Source organism: Atractosteus spatula, chromosome 4, assembly GCF_055471065.1.
Source record: "Atractosteus spatula isolate fAtrSpa1 chromosome 4, fAtrSpa1.hap1, whole genome shotgun sequence".
Taxonomy (NCBI): domain Eukaryota; kingdom Metazoa; phylum Chordata; class Actinopteri; order Semionotiformes; family Lepisosteidae; genus Atractosteus; species Atractosteus spatula.
The window spans coordinates 73,977,692-73,998,020 of NC_142709.1; positions in this window are offsets into that span (position 1 = coordinate 73,977,692).

The window sequence follows — 20,329 nt, forward strand, 5'->3', positions numbered from 1 at the left end:
TTCTCAGGTGTTCTGAAGATTTATTTTGTTGTTCCCGTTGAAATTAACAGATAAAAATACAAAGTAAAGATCACACTGCTACTGCTATGGTCTCTGATACTAAAAACACTACTAATTATATTTTAATTGATCTATAAACTTAGGTTAAACAGAATATTAATAATTTTCCATGTGTTTTTCACAACACAGTGAATTAAGAATTGCACCCTGCAAGAGAACACCTGCAAGACACGAACTATGAGCTTTGTGAAAAGATCTGAACTGCAGCATCCAAGACGTTGCTTTGCTGGACCTGGAACTTTGCACTCTACTCTGCCCTAATCTAGGTCAGTCTGCTGCTAGCCACATTACCAGTGGTTCTGGGTTCAGGTCCTCCAGTGTTGTAGTTATCAGAAAGCTACTTTACATTGCTGGTACCACAGACCACATTTCATTAGAGTATGCTCTCTGCTGATGTTTTTGTGCTGAGGTCTAGACATCAACTCCTGAACAAAACACAGAGACACACAATAACCTTCAACACAGTTTATTAGAGACCACCAGAGTGCCGGTGACAACATTACAAAGCTCTGTAGCCTAACTTTTAATAGAGTCCAGCAACTTCCTTCGTTCTATCTTACATTTCATAGATCATACATAGTCACTCGGGCAGTTAAATGAATAGTTTTTGTAAAAGATGGGGCATTTCATGTAATATTCTTCTGACAGTGTCCTGATGCACACCAGGTAGTGTAAAACAGATCAAGCATGTCTTCTGGAGCTCAGAAGCTCAGAAGGGCCTCAGATCAGATGAGCCTTTTGGGCCCATCAAGCTGGTGAGGTTCTTTTTTCCAGTACAGGTCTTATTCTGATTAATAATCCTTTACTTATCCAGACACACCAGTTGTGAACAAATTCTCATTTGCAGGGACGACCTGACCCAGGTACTCACACACAGGCGCTGCGCAGGAGCCAAAGCAGTGATTCTGACAGAACTTTCATTCATAACCTTTAGAGGAACAATAATAACACATTTCAATGACTAGAGGGTGTGATGTACTGTAGCTGTAGTTTGACAGAAGGTACAGATCTGTGACATTGCTATTCAGACTATGTGGGCTCATGGAGTGTTTTGGGGGAGGGGACTGTCCAGAGATCCATACACCTTACTTAAGGTGACAGTTTAGCATTTTTCTGATGGTCATTTTTTATATTTTGCTGGAGAAAACCCACTGATAACGCCTATTGTTGCCCTATCTCCAAGAGAACTTCACATGAATCCCACCACAGTAGTATAAATTATATTCAATTACTGGATAAGATGTGTTTCCTTCAATTGAAATAAGATATTTTACACAATGAAACAGCAGGAAACATATAATGAAGGCAGCAGGGTAGCATTATAAGGGCAGCAGAATGGCAGTCACGTAGAATTTGCTTCTACTCCCCTGGAGAAACTACCAAATAGTATGCATTTGAAAATCTCTGCATACTGTACGTGTTAGAACTGAAGAGCTGTACGTCACATACAAGGCCTTTCTAATTCACTACAAAAGATGTTTAAATAAAGTTGTTTGCATTGTGTGATAGGACTAACCCATGGCAGAGCATGATTTAGTAAATTTCTAAAATAAATTTGTAGAAGATCTGAAATATGTTATGTCCAAATTTGTTCTGAGTGTGGTGCTAAATAACATTTAACAGAAATAATTATTCTGTTTCAATAATGTTTTAACCATGATAATCTATAATATATAACATGCCCAACACTTCCTTTTTAAAATATAAACCTTAAAAGTATTTTTTAGCTTATTGTGTGATGAAATTGACATTTTCAAACATTTTTTTATTTTAAAAATTATAAGAAAAACCATGCTGAAATCATGTAAGTTGGTTGAGTGGTCACTCAATTATTAAGATTTACCTTGAAATGTCATTCAACACTAAATTTTTAACTTTACATGAAATTTCAAAGACGCACATGAAAAAACAGAATTAATATATTGTATGATATGACTGTGTCTTTTTCCTCAAATTCCAGATTAGCCAAGTCTAATAAACTGATATCTTATATGGCAAATGAATATCCCTCATATAGTTTGATTTGGATTGGATTAGCACATACAATATCTAAGGCATCATTGCTGATTCTGTGGTTTCAACACACTAATCCACTTAGCGCATGTGTGCAAATGTCTCTTGACTTTGTGAACTGTTCAAATGGCAAGACGACGAGCGGAGCACCAGTGTTGCTTCATTTTCATTACTGTCTTAATTTCACAAATTGTTAGTAATCTTCTGCAGTAACACGATGAAATTCTGCACTGTGGAAATATCAGAAATATGTTATGGAGAAAGTTGCTGTCTGTGATGGTCTTCTTGACCCATCAGGATAATCATTCCAAGCCAGCAAGAAGAACAAGAACCCAGCCCATCACAAGCAGCACCCACTGGACAGATCACGACATAGGGCTGAGAGTATCTAAGCACGGTCCACACACGGAGCCAGGTTTGTGGCGTCCCTCAGAGCAAGCAGGATAAAGTGTAACCCTGCCCTCCCACTGCCTTGCTGTCCAGCCGGACTTAAACTGGGCCATGTAGCCCCAGAGCAGCTTAAATAACGTCTGTAATAAATTTCCACAGCCCTTTTCCCACTCTGGGGCACGATGTTCTGTACAGACTACTTAATTTATCTGTATATATTATATATATATAAATCAAAAGCAGAAGAGCAAAACAAATGTTGGTTCCTTAGGCCCCATGCTGTTCCTCTCTATTCTGTTTGCTTTAATTGTTCGCACACTGGAAGAATACATAAATAGGTGGCTCAGTGTTCGGCCATGATGAAGACTCTATTTTTAGTGGCAGAATCCACAATTGCTACTTGTTTCATGTTACCATGGAAATCATCCTCAATGTCTATGATTACATTTTTCTTAGGCATTGCTCTGTGGAAGTACACCAGAAGACTGACTTTGTTTGGCTTCAAAATCCTCCATTTCCCTCTCCACCACCATCAACAACATGACCTTCATTTTGTTACATTTATATAACAAGAACATTAAGACAGCTTTTGAAATTTGATGCTTTCAAGGATTTACTTTTGCTGCTGCGACATTTTGGACCCCATATTTTCACAATTTAAAAAGGCATATGAATGAGTGCTAAAGAAAACACGGACAATCCAAAAACAATAATCATTACTAATAAAGCATTTGACATTGAGAGTAGAAATCTTTTTATCAGTCTCACATTGGAACTATAAATATTTAAGCTAATAGCCATACAACAATAATTGTACAGCACAATGAAAAAATGTAGAAAGGTGATAACATTGAGAAATATAGTAAATTTTCAGTTATGATTACCTATACATAATAATATGAATGTTTTTTAAATATGAATGTTTTTTTAAGTATTAAATTATATAATAGATTATTCTCCAGGAGATGTAAAAGTGAAGGTTATATTTAGCAATACCATCTGCTTGGTTGTATCATTAATCTTTCAGAAATGTGTAAATAACCCTCTACAAATCTACTTCTTGTGAATCAGTATAGACAGTCCTCCCTGTGTACATGTAAATGTACATTCTATTTTCAGCTGGGAGAAATTTTGAAAAAGGTAAAATTCGACACTAAACAAAACCCCCTTTCGGCTTCCCAGAGTTTTTTTCAATGTTTGCAGCTGCATCCTAGGTTTTGCAGGTAACTTACTCTTTAAGAACCATGATGTCTTAACATGTCAATGTTAATTAGGCAATTTAATTAATTATCAGCTTAATTAAGGTTTACGTTAAGTAGTGAGAGATCAATTGGAAGGAAGATGAGATATCTAAAATGCAGAGATCTACTGTAGGTGCTGGAAGCCCAGGCGAGGATGATAATGCCAGTAGCCTTATCACTCTGCAACTCACAACTGGCAACCCACTGAAGCTAAGCAGGTGTGAGCCTGGCCAGTGCCTGCATGGGAGACCTCCTGGGAAAAACTAAGGTTGCTGCTGGAAGAGGTATTAGTGGGGCCAGCAGGGGGCGCTCACCCTGCGGTCCATGGGGGTCCTAATGCCCCAGTATAGTGACGGTGACACTATACTGTAAACAGGTGCCGTCCTTCAGATGAAATGTAAAACCGAGGTTTCTCGAAAAGAGTAGAGGTGTATCCCTAGCGTCCTGGCCAAATTTCCCATTGGCCCTTACCAATCATGGCCTCCTAATGATCCCCATCTATGAATTGGCTTCATTAATCTGCTCTCCTCCCCACTGATAGCTGATGTGGGGTGAGCGTTCTGGCGCACTCTGGCTGCCATCGCATCATCCAGGTGGATGCTGCACATTGGTGGTGGTGAAGGGGAGTCCCCATTACCTGTAAAGTGCTTTGAGTGGAGTGTCCAGAAAAGCGCTATATAACCGCAATTATTATTATAACAGTGAGACAACACAACTAGTTGTGCTCCATCAGTCACTGCCCTTTGCAGCCTCGGCCCCACAGCATCGTCACAGACTGCTTCTCCAGGCTTTCAGGCAAACACTGCAGGTCAGCTTCAGTGTTTATTGTTTTACACACCGTTTCGCTTTACCAAAGGTGACTTCAAGGAGATAGTCGCAAAAGATTGTACATATCTTTCCTTTCATTAAGAGAAGACATTTAAAAAATAGTGGAAGAGCGCCAAGAAAAACACATCAGTAAGAGCTTGGCAGACAGGGTTAAAGAAGAACTAGGTTTTAAACATGACGTGAAATTAAATCTATCTTTTTGCATTGTTGTACGATGCTTACTTCTTCAAAGAAAAGCTCTCACCATCTGTATCATTGAAAAATTAATTTCAAGCTTTTTTTGAGAACTTTTATTGCCAAAGTCCAACCTTTGAATATCTCTGACACAAACCACAGAAATGAACAAGAAATGAGGTAGATAATTCCATTTCTGCATTGGGTAAAGGAATTGATTTTTCACAATTAAATAAACTTTACAATGCTGAGATGTTCAAAATAAAATTAATTAATTCAATTTATCAAATGCTATTTAATAAAAGTATTGAAGCACTACCTATGGTTCTTCTTATCACAGTCAAAAACTTTATTATTAAGATTATCCAGTACAAATAGATTATTATTATTATTATTATTATTATTATTTTGAGCATTGAAATTTAAAGAAAAATCAGCAACAATTTTTCATTAGATTTTCCCACAAATTCTCTTAATGTTTAATGTGAATACACAATAATTACATCATATTAACATATTCTAGAGCCTGAGTCTCAGCAGCACCTGGGCACCACATGAGACCTCCACGCTTCTTTGGGAAATGTGATTACAAGCACAGGAGAGCAAGGTGCTTAGCATGTCAGCTCAGGCACCAGAGGCACACTTTGTCACCTCCCTGTAAAGATCCTCTTTCTGAATAAGCAAGTTCCTGTTGTGAAATAAATGCCTACATTGTTTCCCTCTGTGTAAATCTGTTTCTAAACATGGATAAGTCTTGCCTTAAGGAAACAGTGCTGGAACCTAGTCAGGGATCTGTCTTTTTCCATCCAATAAAATGGCACTATCAGAACACATTAAAACATACAGAGAAATTCATCACCTCATCATGATGATTTACATACCTTGCTAAAAACATAATAGTTCTAATAGGTAAACTTTTCTTTAATGCACTCTTTATTATTAGAGTTTAAAACAAAATATTGGTTAATAAGGAAGTGAAGAGGATGTTTACTGAGAGCATCATTGTTAAATGACAAATGATTTTGCTTAATTGCTTCATGTTATTCCATTACAAAACATTATCTGCATAACTCTTGTGTTTACTTAGTAAACAGCTTAGTACAGAAAGTTAACAGCTTTCAGAGCAGATCCAAGGTGGTGTCACATCATTAATGATATACTACCGAGTCAAGACCAGACAAGTTAATCCAATGACCTATTCATGGCAGAATAAATAAGAATAATGTAATCATATGTCAAGTGTAAACATATTGTGGCCGCTTTCAATTAGTGAGGATTTTGGAGTAACCTGATACACTATGTGTGTTAAGTTGTGTCAGCAGGCCTCAGAACTGGAAAAAAAGATAAAAAAATAAGAATAAACAAAAGAATAGGCCACTGTTGCCTATTTCTGTCATTAGCTTTTGTATAATTAAATTAGTTACCTAACATAATGGGATATATGCAGTGTATATAGTCTATGTCACTATGTATCTAGGCTGCATTGCCTTGAAATAGAAGTTTATTTTTGCAAGAGGATGTTGTTACAATGTCATTTTTTTCTGTAACTGTGAAAAACAATGAGATCCAAAGGCGTGGATAATTTGATGTAAATTTGTTGACATAAGGAGCTCTTACTCCTTTTGCTAAAGTAAGCTGTTAAAACTGTAGCTGCATAGTGTAAAGATCCAGTAGATGATATTCAACACTTCCCTGTGTGAAACCTCACACTGATGATGTTCTAGTATCAGCAGAGCTCAAGGAGTGCCTACAGTGTTTACTGTTTTATTGAGGTAACCTTAACCCTTCCTTGAAGACAGAACTCATCTGATGGAATAATAAGAACATAAAAAATATTACTTCTAGTAATAATAGTGGCAACTTGTAACTGGAACAAAAACTAGTTGATACCGCTCACAAAGATACCCTTAAGTTCAATTAATAATTACAGTTTAAAGTATATGTTCTACTACAGTCTTTATTACCTATTAAGCACACACTGTTTATGTGTTAAGGACTGATATTAAACTCTGTTTTTGACACATATCATAATAAATAATATATGTGGATTCCTTTGAAAAGTCCAGATACATTTGTGGAGAAAAATACAGTTAAAAATGTAAAAAAGTTACAAATGAAGTTAATTGAATACACCAGTCTATTCACACATCAGATCTCCTATCTTTATTCTAAACAGTATGACTCAACAGAATATCTGCAATGTGTGCATACATTGCAATACTATGCTAGATTGTTTTAAACTTCAATATTAGTTAGTACCAAAAATTTTTAAAAACTTATATAAAAACTTTTTTATATAATACCAACTTATATTTTACATAACTCGGAAATGTTATAACACAGTGGGACAGGGGAAGTAAACATATGTTATTTCTCTTCTCTCACAGAGATTATGCAGGTGGTGTTTTCTTCATTCTCCTAGATTTAAGATGCTGAGCCAATCCAACCCATAAGTATGGGGTTAAGGTTTTTTTTCTCTTTGCATAGAAAAATGAGTACAAATTGTGGTCCTATTTAGTAATTACTTAACCTGCTAAATACTTGCTAATCTCTTTGTGGGTGAGAACCTGTCAAGTAATTAGCAGAATTTCCCCCCAAGATAAGAATTTAAAACAATGAAGTGCTGGTAAGGGGAGGAGAGAGCAGTTCCCATGGATTCGCATGACAGTTTGGCCCAGATTACTAACCCAGAACCCCCTGGAAAAGCCATTGTGCTGCGATGTGAGAAGGCTCTTTGTGCTGTGCCACTGAAAGGCATTGTCAAGTAGCTGGCACCTTGGTGAATGCAACATGTTCATGCATCACAATGAGAGGTGTGTGCTACCTTTGTGGGCTGAAAATTTTTGCATGTTTAAAGGCTTGTTTCCTAACAAAGATCTGTTTAACATCCATGGAAACATTAACATCAACACTATATTTAAAATAAAACAAGGACTTAATGGCAGTATAATGCGAGGTTGAAGGTAATGTCCCACTAACTGTTTACGGGAGGATTATTGTAATGTCTTATCATAATAATTTCTGCTTGTAAATCAAAAGACATATTGTTTATTTACAACTTAATGCATTTTTTAATTCACAGCTTATTTTGCACATAAGTCACAGGACAGTTTTCTGCCTCTTTAACTTGTTGATTAATTAGAAAAAAACACAATTTAAGAGAAAAATAGTAAAAAGTATGTATATAAAATATGCACTTGTATTTATTAATTCCGCCAGGTTTTCTTGTGAATTGATTCACAAGATAAAATAAATTCTAAAATTTATATCTATAAAATAAATAGATTCATCCTTTGATAAAATAAACAGTATTATTTTTAAAGAATAAATAATAAGAATACTGTGCCTTTCACACTTAGAGTATATGCTAAAAATTCAGCATAAAATAAGGAAACAGTTGAATAAAAATGAAAGGCATGTGGAGTTCTTTTTCTGCATGTTTTCGTTTCCATTTATCTCCACTCAGCATATTAATGGGGTTAAAAGAAATAAAACCTCATACTCAGTTTTGTCAAAGAAGGGGTTGCTAAAGATTGCAGATCTTCTCTTCTTTTTTAAATATACATACATATATACATTTTATTTGGACTGTCAGTTGGCCATGTTCAAATATACCTTTACAACCGCTATGCATAAAATTCTGTACACATATCTAGAAGCCTGAAAACATGAACCACTGATCAAAGCCTTTCCCCTGGCAGAAAAGAATCAGGTAAAAACAAGCTGGTTCTTCCACTGTGGTGAAACACGTATTGAAAGAAACTGTTCACACAGCCCTGATGGAAAATGCTGCTAGAGGAAAAAACACAATACTAGTTCTGAAACAGGCACAGAAACAGGTTAATCAAAGCTGAAACACGGTTTCAGGAAAACTAGTTCCTGTATATACATACTGTGTGTATCTAATCCAATTTTCTTTATCTAATTGTTTGTGTTTAATTCAGAATATGCTTAAAGAGACAGAGATATACAGTAAAGGATGGGGCACTGCCTAAGATACAGTATGTGGTTATTTCTCTGTTTGTGAAAATGAAAATTAGTTCTGATTTTTAAAAAGCATAGATATTTTGATGCAAAAATGTTGTAAAGTATCATCATAAGATTTAAGAAAAGCAATAAGTTTCCATAATGTAATATTTTTTTTCTGATTCTTCCTCAGCAGTATTTCAGTAAACCCCCTCACTTCCACAGTTCTTTACAATAAGACTTTATGTATAATAAAAAAAAACCTTTCTCTCTTTGATTCAAAAGGAATTCCTCTAGGTCCACAAATGTAGTTTAGAAAAATAAATTAGTTAAATCACAAGTCAGCTTTGCCAATGTACCAAAATCAATTGGATGTTTTATTGTCTTGGAAGTAAGGTTTCAGTTGCTTTAAAAATACAGGTATTTGCCCAATTCTGATCTTTGTTTTCACTGTCATGTTGAAGGTTATCTCACTGGCCACCATGAACATCAGGTGACAGTTATTTCCCATGATGCTCCAGAAGCCGTCAAGCTGTCCATCCAGCTGTCAGCTGACCAATCGTTCCCATGGTTCCCTAAGGCCTGCACTATGATGAATTGAAAGCTGCTATTATCTGCCTGTGGTGAAGAGGAACTGTTCAGGCTTTGATAAGCTATCACTGGTCCCAGGTGAGACCAGGCTAACAGCACATCATGACAAAACATCACTTGGCAACAGAACACACAGCAGGGAAAGGTTTATCGTATGTTGTCAACACATTCTCCTCCTGACTCAGGTTCGAGCTCTATGCACATTGGCATCAATATATTTATCAAGTTCACACGAGTTGCAAACATTACGGGTCTGAAATAATAATTTACGTACACTATAGTCACCATGAAAAGCCTTGGCTTTCTCTATTACAAATGTACCACCGGTAAATAACAAATGTTTTTAAAATGGTTGCTACTGCTTTTGAGTAAGGAAATCACACACTTATACTGAATTATAATCCAGATTTCACTCTCAGGGGCTATCCCATTTAAGACATGATGTGAAAATTGTTAATATGTTAGAAGAACTGTAATAAAAGACACATGCAAACACTAAACCTGCAAGACAGTACTGTACATCTTACTCCCACACACAGCTGTCAGTTTATGCTTTTATACAATGCCATGCACAATCAAAGTCAAAGTGGGAAAAATATTTTTTGAGTTGCAATTTTATTAATTATATTAATCAGAAGAAAAAAAGTGTAGATACCACCACCTTGTGTACAAAGATTTATCTGCAGATTATACATTGTTTGTCAAATGGATTTGTGGATTAATGTTTTTTTTTCAGTTCAGAATTTCAGCATGGTAATAACCAGTTACACGGACAGGATGTTTCTAATCACAAGAAGACAAATGGGATGGGTTTTGAAAATCAAAGGAATCAAGGAAATTTGAGTTATATTGTATATACTGTAAGTAAATATACATGCACAGCTGGAAATAGATGCTGTCTACTGATCCTGTTTCCTGCTATTTTTCCCTTTGCTGAAAACACAATTTCATTAACTGAATTGCCAGAAATTATTACCATTTATTCTCCTTATAGAGAAAAGGTCAGGCTGTTATAGAATCTATTCTGTGTAGGATGTTTTCACCATTTTTATTTGCTTAATTTTCTAATTCTCATTTTGATAGCTTCAGCACTCCACATAGAAGTCTGAAACTGTGTTCCCTCGCCCTGTAAGAAGTGATGTGAGGACACTTATTCTGAAATAAGTCAAGCAAAGCTTTAAAAGATTTCAGTTCAGGTGCCCCGAACTCAAGGACAGAGAAGAAATAAATGACATATCCTAAATGAGCATAAAGGCAGAAAAGGAAAAAAAATACAAATTTCGGAATAAAATGGAAAGAAATTTTAACTGTGCCAAAAGTAAAAAAAATAACAAAAAAAGGTTCTGAATAATTGATTTTTCTGTTTTTCTCCTGTGTAAAATTTTGGTTGCTATCATCTCATCTCGTCATATCTTTCCTCAGTTTGAATTACACTTTTCCCATTCTGGTGCAGCAGTGAAAGGTTGTTTGTTCTGCTAATTAACTTTATTACCCTGATAGCTCCCCGCAGCCTTTGACGAAAACAATTACCATTCCTTTTTTCACTGGCAAAAAGACTATTAATTAGAAATGGGGCCTGGTCCCTGCCATGTTAGCCTGCCACGTTCCCAGGCCCTCAAGCAGGATAGCATTACATTGTCAGTAGTAATTTAGCTCTCATCTGTCTCTGCTAATTATTGTCACATTCATCAAATTCATCAAGGAAAGTGCTCTCAGAAGGATTGCATATTTGCAGTTAATATAGCATAAACTGGTATTACCCATCACCACATTTGTGATGATGAGAGGGACACAACTTATTCATCCCTAATTAGAGCAAGCTGGGTAATTAATTATACATTCCGCCTTATTACTTCTGAGTCCCAGATATTGTTTGTCGAAAAACTGGAGAGGGAGCGAGAGCGAGAGAGCGGAGCCAGGAACTGCAGAAAGGGTGATGTGTTTTGTCACATGTGCTTTGCCATAATTCCCACCTGACAAACTAGCTGAATCAGTGGAAAATTGCAACTTGTCAGCCACCAAATAAACTGCAGTAATAGCTGATTAATGATCAACACCTGTGACAGGTGCTACACGAGACCAGAAACTTGGTTTGAATAGTGCTCACCAAACAGATAAATGGTTAATAAAAATCTTCAAAAATAACCAAGGGGATCTAAATACATCACTTTAAATTTTGTTTCTCCTAGGTGTTTTTTACACACTAAACAATAATTGAAGCATTCGTTTGTTTCTGTTCTTTGAGGGTGGTGGGGGAAATGATTCATGATTTAAAAAAGAACAAACAGTATCAAACAAGACCTTAAGAGAATATTTGCATGTGTGATGGTCTGCTAAATAAGTCTGCATGTCTAATTGCTTTTGAATGCTTGACCACATTGTTTGACATTTAGCTTGCCTTGTGGAGTGTTGAATGACGAAAACACTCAGCTTTGGGGATCTCTCTCCCTTCCGGCTGTAGTATGAGGCTCACTGGCAGCCTGGAGGACAGCAAGTGATCACGATTATGTTACCTCCGTAACGTTGACCTCCCAGGCAAACCCCCAGGTGCTTCAGTGGGGACTCCATTCTGAGCTTTGGATATCTGGAGGAGCTTCGACAGGAGTGTGTATCTAGTGTACATCGCAGACACACATAAAGTAGTGCTGGCCGAGCTGCTTGGAGCACAATAACAGAAATGATCAAGACGTTAATTGACGTCTAAACACTATAAGTGTTAATCTTCTGAATATCATTCTGAAGATGAAATCTGAGATACATATTGGCTTTGTGTGCTTGAGACAAATGTAGGGGATCTCATGGTCCCCTTGGTGAAAGGTGTTGGGATTTTCGGCTGCTGATTTCAGAATTTTTGGCTTCTGATCTTGGGCTAAACAAGGTAGGGGCATTCTGGGTTCTTCCATTCTGTTTTATTGCAAGACTTTGTTTGCATTTTTTTCCATGATTTAAATGATCTTCAGCAGCACGGCCAATTAAATGTTCAATTAAGTCATCGTAAATCATGGCTGGCTGGAGGTTCTCTGCCAGCACAGCCAACAAGAGCTGAGACTGTGTATCGGAGCTGTAGGCCAGTCATGGGCCACCCTGGTCCAGAAGAGCCGCAGGGTCTTTTCTTTCATTCTGCATGACTTAATTAAATTAATTATTTGCTAAATTGGAGAAACGATTTCAGGCAGGAGGCAATTTAAGATATTGATAATGACAGCAATGATGGTTGCAATAACCAACAACAACAACAACAACAATAATAATAATAATAATAATAATAATAATAATAATAATAATAATAATAATAATAATAAATCAACTTTTCATGCAATGATTGCTTTCCACATAGTACCACAAGGAACTCTGTGAGGAAATTACTCCACCTGTTAATCTTGACCAGGATTGCACCACATTTACAGTTTTCGTTCCACAAAACAACAATCCCTTTGCCAAAACACATACTAAACTAGTCACCACAGTCTAGAACAGGGTTAGCTGGTCCTGGATCGAAGTGTCACAAACCAATACATTCTGTATGTCACTCTGAAAAAGTAGTTCAAGAAGGGAGCTGTGTCATGTGTAGGCTACAAAGGAACAAGTAAAGGTTTATACCATGCTGAAAAAATTAATTAAAGAAACGTTTCGGCTCTGGAACCTTCCACTTCCTTCCTGACACATGAAGAAGGCTACACAGCCGAAACGTTGTGTTTCTTTGTTTTTTCAGCATGGAATAAACCTTTACTTGCTCCTTTCACTGTCTGAAAAAGACTAAAGTAAAGACTTGTTAAACATGTACCTTGTACTCATTTTAGTTAATTCGTTGCAAGAAGTCTGCACTGGCCAATCTCCACTTCAAAACACTGACCGCTTGTTGACCACTGACCGCTTGACATGTTAGTGTTATTATTTTGCAGGAAATCCGGTCAAGGTTGTTGAAAGGTCTGCTGTGCTGTAGGTCTACATAAGCTAAGGGAGAGGCAGACGGTTTGGCTGACAGAGCAACCAATACTCACTGGAAGGGTCACAGCTGTGGACTGGTGATTTTGGGCTCATGACTTGGATAAGTGTTCAAACCCATTCTGTGGTCTTTCTTTGATTTTCTATGTTGTCCCATTTTACAAAATTATAAAATGATGCATACAAATGTTTTTAAACGTAATATTTTATTCAAACCCTTAAACTGGATTCAAACTGCTTAAACTGGAGACCTCAAAGAATGAGATATTCTGTAGTTACAGCTACAGGTGACTAGGAAGTGTCTCTAAGATGTTAGATGAAGTGTGTAACACCTAGCAGGGTAAACTTTACCAACAAACCAAAGGTAATGTTTGCTGAGATGTAGGGGATCCACTGATCAAAAACAATTGTAAAGTTTACCTTGGTGTACCTGGTCAGTTAAGTTTTGGGTAAACGAATGTCAAGGAGCAGCCCCGAAACACACACATAAGATCACATTAAGACCACAGGGAAAGAACAGAGAAGATAGGAAAACTGATAAGAGAGGAGAGAAAGCACAAGAGAGGAGTCAAGAGGAGTGGGGACCTGAAGCTTGTGCCAGGCGAGAGAACCTACTTCATGATCATCTGAACAAAACTTGATTGGAGCTGAGTATCTACACCTTGCTAGAGAGAGTTTGCTATTCTGTTGTTAGGGAAATTGGGTTTCCTGGGTAAAAGATGCCCCAGTTAGAGATGGCCTTTCCTGCTTAGTTATTATGCAGTTATTAAGCAGGTATCTTGTCTCTTTTTGGGCCTCTGTGGGCATTATTTAAGAATTTAATACTTTGTAGAAGTGTGTTTTCTGGGTGATTAGGATGGTGGGCCTCTAAAACGCCTTGTCTGTAAATACACTAACTGGTGACAAGAAGATCCCTTTGCGCCTAAAATCCAAAGTCTACTGCTCAGTGATCAGACCAGTGGCCCTATACGGAACTGAATGCTGGCCAATGACAAAGAAACATGAACAGGCACTCCATACGATTGAAATGAAGATGCTGCGATGGACCCTCGGCTTGACAAGACTAGACCATGCCATGAATGAAGGGGTGCGAAAAACACTCAAAGTCGCCCCAGTCACTGAGAAAATGAGGGAATCGCGTCTGCGATGGTATGGACACGTGCTCTGCAGCAATGACACATCAATGGCAAAGACCGCCCCCGAATTGAATGTGGAAGGCCGCTGGCCCTGTGGACGACCATTTACGCGCTGGCTGGATCGGCTGAAAGACAACATGCGCCTCGCAAAAGTCACCTGCCGAGACGCCGCAGACCGCACAAAGTGGAAAAATCGGTGCAAACAAGCAGACCCCACATAAGTGGGAAAATGCGAAGAAGAAGATACTAACTGGTCTGTTGTATTTTTTTTTGTGTGTAGTGCAGTGTTTGTATTGTCATTGTTAATAAACATTTGTTTAACCAAGTGTGTCTGGATTATTACTCTTTTCACCATAGTTGCGCCAGAGAACAAAGAATTCATGTGCCTGTAATAATACCAACCACTCCGGTATATTCTGGAGAAATCACTTACGAGTTGGGGGCTATGAATATTGATTTTACTTATTGTGACTAAACCAGTCAGTCAATTCCTGATATGCACCATTTCTGTAACCCCCCCATTTGTAACAATATGTTACAGTAAATGTCAACAAAAACTAAGGAGAAAAAAATTAAATATATTGATTGAATATGTATTCAAACTCCAGAGCTTAACATTTGGTGAAAGCACCTTTGGCAACAAGTACAGTTGTAAGTCTTTTTGGGAAAGTCTCTACTAACTTTGCAGGACATTGACTGGGCCACTCAAGGACATTCACTTCCTTATTCTTGCACTAAGGTGTAGCTTTGGCCTTGTGCTTAGGAGAGTCACCTTTTGTCCTGCTGAAATGTGCTCTTTCCCTCAGTTTAAAGAATATAACAGACTGAAACAGGCTTTCCCTTAGTATCTGCCTGTACTTTGCTCCTACTTTTTTTTCCTTCAGTACTAACAAACTTTCCTGTCCCAGCTGGGGAGAGGCAGCCCCACAGCGCGATGCTGCCACCACCATGCTTGACTGTGGGGGTGGTGCTGACTGGGAGATGTGTGAAGTTTGACCTCACCAGTGGTCTGACACAACACAAACTGAGCCTGTTACTTCGGGATGCCCTGGTGGTTACCTGCCACCTGACCCAACAGTGCTGGGATGTCTTCTCCCAGAGACCTGTGGTCATTTCACCTTAACAGACGGCTCTGTCAGGTGAGAGCTTCTCTGCTGGTCGTCCTTCTGTTTGGAGGTCCCCAGCTCCTCGGTTACCACTCTGAGGCAGCTTCCTCAGCCATACTGTTCCCACTCCAAGAGGTGGACTCCACACAGACAACAGGCCACCTCCCTTCCAGGGCTGCTTGCCATGCCGAAGCTGTTCTCGGACCCAATACCTCTCTGCTTCCTTGGTGCTTTTGCCTTTCTTCTATAACGTGGACTAGGTGAGATACAGCTGCAGCATGTTGCTGCACTGTCTGCACACTCATTACTTTCACAGGAGAAACGTAGTTCACTCTGATCTCCCTAATCATTGAATTATTCTAGACTCTGTGCTATGCTGTGGGTGGAGTGGTGGCACTGTGGCTAAGAATCTGTGCCTAGGGCTGGAAGGTTACCAGTTCAAATCCCATGGCCGGCAGAGGAATCCTACTCCCCTGGGCTGCTGAGCAAGGCCATCAACCCCAGCTGCTCTAGGGGTGCTGTACAATGGCTGACCCTGCACTCTGACCCCAAGCTTCTCTCCCTGTTTGTGTGTCTGTGTCTCATGGAGAGCTAGCTGAGGTATGCAAAAAGACGAATTCCTAATCCAAGTAATTGTATATGGCTAATAAAGTGATCTTATACACTGACCCCAGGATAGCCCTGCACTGCAAGGCTTCAGTTGAGGGATTGTGTGTTTATCTTTCATCACTTGTTATACATGTAGCTTGTACTCAGTTTAACAAGTTAATTTGTTGCAAGAAGTCTGCACTGGCCAATCTCCCCTTCAAAACACTGACCACTTGTTGACCACTGACCACTTGACATGTTCGTGTCAGTATTTTGCAGGAAATCCGGTCAAGGTTGTTGGAAGGACTGCCGTGCTGTAGGTCTACATAAGCTAAGGGAGAGGCAGATGATGTGGTTGACAGAGCAACTAATACTCACTGGAAGGGTCACAGTTGTGGACTGGTGATTTTGGGCTCATGACTTGAATAGGTATTCAGACCCATTCTGTGATCTTTCTTTGATTTTCTATGTTGTCCCATTTTACAAAATTACAAAATGATGCATACACACGTTTTTAAACTTAATATTTTATTCAAAACCTGAATGCATTTCTCTGATCTCCCTAATCATCTAATTATTCTAGACTCTTTGCTATACACCGACCATAAGAGAGCCCTAAACTGCAACAAGTCTCACTCTCTCTCATAGTGTCTTGATGACAATTATTTGTTCGGCTCGCATTTGCATTAGGTGTGTTCATCTTACACTGCCACACATCTATCCCTCTCTCTATCCCTTAGCCCCGTGCCCCCCTCACTAGTCCCTCTAACTGGTTACACTGAGTAGACTGTGCTCACAGGGACTTCAGAGACTTCAGTGTTTTTTGTACCCTTGTCCCGATCGGTGCTTTTAAATGACTTTATCCCTGATGTGTTTTGAAATCTCCTTAGCCTTCATGGTTAAGAGTTTCCTGGAATTTCACCACCTAACCAAAGAACCTCACACACAGGTGTTTTTTTTATTTTTAAATCATGAGAATAATAATAATAATAATAATTAATGAATCCATATATTGATATAGTGCTTTTCTGGACACTCCACTCAAAGTGTTTTACAGGTAATGGGGACTCCCCTCTACCACCACCAGTGTGTAGCACCAACTGGATGACGTGATGGCAGCCATAGTGCACCAGAACACTCTCCACACATCAGCTCTCAGTGGGGAGGAGAGCAGAGTGATGAAGACAGTGCAGAGATAGAGATTATTAGGAGGCCATGATTGGTAAAGGCCAATAGGAAATTTGGCCGGGAAGTTGGGGTAACACCCCTACTCTTTTTGGGAAATGCCCTGGGATTTTTAATGACCACAGAGAATTAGGACTTTGTCTGAAGGCCAGCTCCTTTATACAGTATAGTGTCCCCATCGCTATAGTAGGGCATCAGGACCCATACAGACCACAGGGTGAACACCCCCTAGTGGTCCCAGTAACACCTCTTCCAGCAGCAGCCTTAGCTTTCCCAGGAGTCTCCCATCCAGATACTGGCCAGGCTCACACCTGCTGAGCTTTATTGTGTTGCCAGTTGTGAGTTGTGGAGTGATATAGCTAGTGGATATCTGTGACTAATTGTGTGGCTTATTAAAGTAATTTTCGCACCTAAATTAATTTAGATTCACCACAGGAAAGGTTTTGAATACTCATGCAATCGTGATGTAGGTTGTGTATATAACATATATCAATTACTGCTTCAAAGTGTCACAATGGCACATTTTAAAAATAATGAATTGTGAAAACTGTGCAAAGGTCTGAATACTTTTGCAAGGCACTGTGGATGCACACCTAAAACCCATGCAAAGGATCTTAAGCACATAGACACGTCAACGGCAGAGTTTCTGATGAGGCAGATGAATGAAAGGCAGGAATGGATAGTGGAATTATCGTTGATGGAAAGATGTCATGGCTGTGAGAAAACCCATGGAAACCCATTCTGAATGCATACAAATATTCTCATATCAAAGAAAAAGAAAAAAAAACACTTCACAGATAGTAACCTCTTATCTAAAGCCAAAAAAGCCATTAAGGGAAAGCAAACAAGTATACCATGAGTACTAACTTAAAGTGTGTGAATAATGTGGCCATGTGTAATAATTTTGCAATGTACTGTAGTTTACTCAGAAAATGCACATTATATATTCTTTAAACTATCACTTATTCTGTTGCTGGAATTTTATAGAACCAGAAAATAATCTGAAAGTTTATTATACTGGATATTCGTTTATTTTGGTTTAAGCATGTGGAAAGATCATCATGATGAGAACTGGACTAATATGCATAAAAATACGGAATAATTAAGTAAGGACCAACACATCCCAATACATATAATTTGGTCACAAATATTTCATGTCCTGTTGAGCACATAAAAGAAAGCAGAACTCCATATATCTCTTCCGGGTACAAACTAGCTGCAGTCCCATGGTACTTATGTGCACTGAAAGTGCTGACAAATTCTCACATCAGCTCTAGAACTCTACAAGAGGAGAGTGTGACATTCCTTGAGGATGTCAGATTAAACTAACATGCGCCAGTCAATATTGGTACACTGTGACCCTCGATGCCTCTAAAGCAAAACTATTAAGTCCAACATTTTCCCCTGTAAGTGTTTATCTGTAAGGATGGCTTACATGTCCTCTGAAGCAGATATTGAGACTGATTGGACAATGGTAAGATACCAGACAGGGGACCACAAGGCCGACCTCTGGAAATAGGGGGAGAAAATCTTAATCTGCAGCACAATACCGCTCTCCTGAAACCCTATCATTTTCACTTCCAGAGAGTCTGCTGCCTGACTGTGAATGAAGTGAAAGGAATGGTTAGTGCCGAAAATTGGATCAGAGCTAACATTCTCTCATTTTTATCAGCAGCTGCCAAAGGTCATCTGACATAATAGCTGATGAATTTAAGCCCGGCGGATTTCATTTGCAATTTTCAATTTACCGAGGCCTCCGAACCCCATGGTGATAAGAGCTTTCCCCTATCGTGGCCTGTCACAAACATCAAGAATCTGTACAAACCCACAGGAAAGGAAAAAAGGAGAAAGCTGCATATCATCAGAATTAAAGATAAGAAGAAAACAGGGAGAAATAACGTCGAGCAAAAGTTGTGGAGCATCATGTGTGGTTAAGTTCTCTAAATGCCATTTGTAATGAAAAGCGACCATGAAGACTAATCAAATGACATGAGTGAATTAAATTGCAGCCTTTTGATGGTATATCTAGCAGAAACTGTTTTTTATTGAAGAGTGAGATGGGAAGCTGTGCAGCTAATGCCTGGAGTATAATAAAGAAAAAGGAAAGCTTGCCTTAAACTGCTGTGTTGCAAACTCTAATTCCCTTAAACATGCCCGGTATTCAAGAAGTCTGAAGTGTGATGGGACAAAACATGTTTTCATAACAATTGGAACATATACAATCCTTTTGTAAACACATTATATCATTTCTTAAAAACATTCTAGAAATTATAATTCTACAAGTCAATAAAGTTTTTTTTTAGCCTTTTGTGAAAGCAAGTCATTTTTCAAGCAGTCCTCCCCAAAAACACCGCTTTTAGATTTGCTTTATTTCATTGGCTTTTGACTTCCCTAAGACAAACACTTTATTGCTCCTGCCCCTCATGTGAGTTGTTTATACTATAACCGTGCCATAGTTCTTCCAATCTGACTTTCGTAGCCCCGTGTACTGTACAATACTGCTGAAACACTGGAATGGGCACACATGGGCAACGTGTGAGCCGGGTGTATGATCCTGGCTTTACAAATCTAAGGCTTTGCCAGAGGAATCCAAACAAAATACTGTATCAAGTACCATTCAATACTCACATGGAACAGCTGACTGTCCTAGAAATAAGGAATAGATTTGGCATAATGCTCACTGAATGCTAACAGCACTTAGAAGCACTTGGCAGAGGCGTAGAACCAGAGAAGGAATGGAAATCGCACAGAACAGCTGTGACTAATACCATCTTGTAAGTGCTAGCCCGAAAGAAAATGCAAAGAGTGCTTCAGTGCAACTCCTAGAGAACATTTCCCTCAAAAGCTAAATGACATACATTTTCTTGGCAGAAAAAAATACAATAATGCTCTTGATTGAACTGCACTTGGAATTTAATGACCACTGAATTACGCTAAAGTGGCCAAGACACCTGGGATAGTATAAATAAAGCAACCGAATACATTCAATAACCCGTGATATAAAATGTTTATCTTGTATATCACTGTACATAATTAATTCACAATAAAATTGTATTGAAAGCATTTAACAGCATTCAAAAATATATAAAACTCATCAGGTCATTCC